Here is a 2,954-nt window from a genome sequence, read left to right as displayed (position 1 = left end):
GACAGGCTTTACGTGATAATATATGCCAAACTAATTGCAAACACTAATTGATCACCCGGTGTGGAGTAAAAAACTTAGAGCAAGCAAGTGATCACACATACAAACATTCCCAAGGAAAATGCGTAAACGCACAACTCAAAAAACTACTAATACGACCATATATGACTTCCCAGCTAATTAGGCATCTATAAAACAGAACAGTGTAGGTAATCTCCTCACGGAACCATGTATGCCTATGCAACCAAAAAAGTATCTATAGCAAATAGCGATTGAAAACATCTGTGTAGAACAAATTAGAAAAGTCAGTTTCGTCTTTGTAGTTCGCATTGGAATCTATAAAAAGACTTATATATAGGAACGGGGGGAGTACATGACAGCCATTGTCAAACAATTAGTCCAGAGAGATCATCGATACTGAAGCAGGAGCAAGAGACATTAGATAGAACAGAAATATACATTCCTCACCTTAATGGAAAAGGCCGAACCCATGAAGAAAGCACTACGACCTTGATGTAGAGCATGGATATCGCTCCCTTGTTGGAAACCATCGAACCAGAGAAGCACCTGCTAGGCTAAACTTGCTCCTCATGTTCCCCTAGCCACCTCCACGAATTTATCTTCATTAGGAACAAGTTTCATAGCCACCTGCAATGTCCCCACATATGGGTAATTCATCAAAGAAGCTTTCAAAAAAAACCAAAGAAAAACACAAATGAAAGGCAAGATTACACAAAATGTTTTCCTAGTTCCGTCAAGCAATCTAACGATAAGATAGCAAGCTTACCTGAATGGGGATGACCCGTGACCTGGATCTCAGCAAGATTTTTCAGCTAATTCTCTCGGCGCCCAGGATGGCCACAGCTAGGTGATGCTGACCTCCACTGCAACCGGCCGGTGGTCAAGCACTTCAGGGGGACTCGTGCTTGCATCAACACAAATCATATTATCAAAATGCTAGTGCAAACTTAATTGGGTTTGAAAGATGGTTAAAATTCACCTTAGTCTTCTTCAACTCTTCAGTTAAAATTGTTCTCCATCTCTTCTTTCTCCGATCTGCACACATCATGTTTAGAAAATCCACATATTAGGAAACTAAAATGTGAATGAGAGAGAGATAGAGGAGCACCTGATTTTCTTTGCCCTATTTCTTCTTTCTCAGATCTGCACAAGTTAAGTCAACAATCCAATTAGATATACCTATACATGCAGCTATGTATATTTAGTAATCAATAATTTCCTTTCATCACATACACATGTGCTAGATAGTACATTAAACTCTGGTAATGTTGAAGTATGAACATCAAGCGGATCTCAGCAAAAAGAAATCAAAGAAAAAAGGAGTTGGGACATTCTTATTTAAGTTCTTGGTACCTGACATCTGTGTAGATTTCAGGAGGGTACCATTCAATCCATATGTCCATCCCTGCAAAACTGTACCAAAAAAGCTGCAAATTAAGCAACTATATCTCATTGGCTAATCTCCAGATCTGCACCTCTCCTTGAAGAGAGGGGGAGGAGGAGCTATCATACCTGCAGATAGGCTAGTGATGGCAAGGTCGCCGGCAAGGAGACCCAGCTCTGGCGGAAGACACCGGCTCCCACGCCCTGCAGCCTCTCCATGGCTTGGCCCCTTCAACTGCATCTGCGTGCACATCACACATCAGTTCGGGGGAAGAAGGAAGAAGCAGAGGAGGGAGAAGGAGAGAAGGCACTCACACGTCAGATGATTTGCCGGCTTCGAGCGGCGGTGGAGGTTGGACGCCGCGGCTCCTCCCCTGCCTGTGTGTGCTTCGTGGTGGACAAGGAAGCAAGGGAGGACTCCCCCTCTGCCGGAGGAGTTCCTCTGCTGGTCGCCGCAGCCCGACCACAACGATGGTGAAGAACGTCGCCATCGCTGGGGGAGGAAGACGTCCTAGTCGCCAACGTCATCCCGTCAAGGTGGCTGTCCAGGAGGCATCGACGGCGGCTGCGTGGGAGGGATTGGGAGCTGCGGTGGTGTGGGCTGTGGATGCGGTTGGGGGCGTGCTGGATCTGATCTGGGACGGGGAAGAGGCGCGCCATGGCCGCCGGCGATAGAGCTGCAGACCGGCGACGAGGGGAGAGGTGGGTGGCGGAGGCGAGGGGAGAGGAGGACGGGGCGGCGGCGGAGGGATCTGGATCGGGGCAGAGGAATGGAGGTGGGGAGGGATCTGGATCGTCTAGGGTTCACGCGCGTGAGAGAGAGAGAGGCTGCAGTGGGTTGGATGGGCGGATGGATGGATGTATGGATGGGCGGATGGATGGATGTTTGCCACGTCATCGATCCATGCCACAACGGATTCCACCAATCAGAATTCAGCTTATATTCTCTTATAGTTTTTATCCTCTTATTTAGGGCAAACATTCAACATATTAACTACGTATAGTTTGTTAAGATAAATTAATATTGTACACATGTGTGTATCTTGTGATGACAAACAATGTTGATATGGGGAGTTTTCACTTTCATTGCACAAAAGAGACATTTTCCATTTTTTGAGTGCCCGAAATGAGGTTTTTCTGTGAAGAACCTACCAAATAATTATTGCAAAATTGGACCAAATCATTTTTCTAAAATACTAGGCCATATTTAATGCACAATTGACCAAATGGTTGGGTGTAAAAAGATTTGATCCACCTCTGGTGAAAAAGACAAATTCCCGCTGATTCAGTAGGAAACAGGTCAAATTTGAACTGCAGCTACCTCATAGTTTGCTCTTTATTTTTTCAAAAAATCATTTCTAGGTACATAAGTATCTATTTAATCAGAGAAACACCAAAAAAAATTCCAAGATTCAACCACTAGCTAGGAACGGTCATTCCCGCCGTTTTGATCGCATTTTGAAACGGGCATAAAAAATTCAAAAAAAATCAAAAAATTGGGAAACCTTCGCATTGTGTCATTATATGTGGCCAAGTTCCTAGGAAAAATAACA

General features: G+C 44.8%; 1 long non-coding RNA gene across 1 annotated transcript; it reads right to left on the bottom strand.

The window, feature by feature from the left end:
• Nucleotides 1–565: 565 nt before the first annotated feature.
• Nucleotides 566–1,566, bottom strand: LOC123130115 (uncharacterized). Its single transcript, XR_006463737.1, has 6 exons — nucleotides 1,531–1,566; nucleotides 1,372–1,431; nucleotides 1,127–1,161; nucleotides 998–1,053; nucleotides 785–922; nucleotides 566–645 (listed from the first exon to the last, which is right to left on the bottom strand). It is a non-coding gene; the product is annotated as an uncharacterized lncRNA (long non-coding RNA).
• Nucleotides 1,567–2,954: the final 1,388 nt, after the last annotated feature.

The sequence above is a fragment of the Triticum aestivum genome, chromosome 6A (genome assembly GCF_018294505.1).
Source record: "Triticum aestivum cultivar Chinese Spring chromosome 6A, IWGSC CS RefSeq v2.1, whole genome shotgun sequence".
Lineage (NCBI taxonomy): Eukaryota > Viridiplantae > Streptophyta > Magnoliopsida > Poales > Poaceae > Triticum > Triticum aestivum.
The sequence above is the reverse complement of the archived record's forward strand: the minus strand, read 5'-3'. Positions and strand labels throughout refer to the sequence as shown.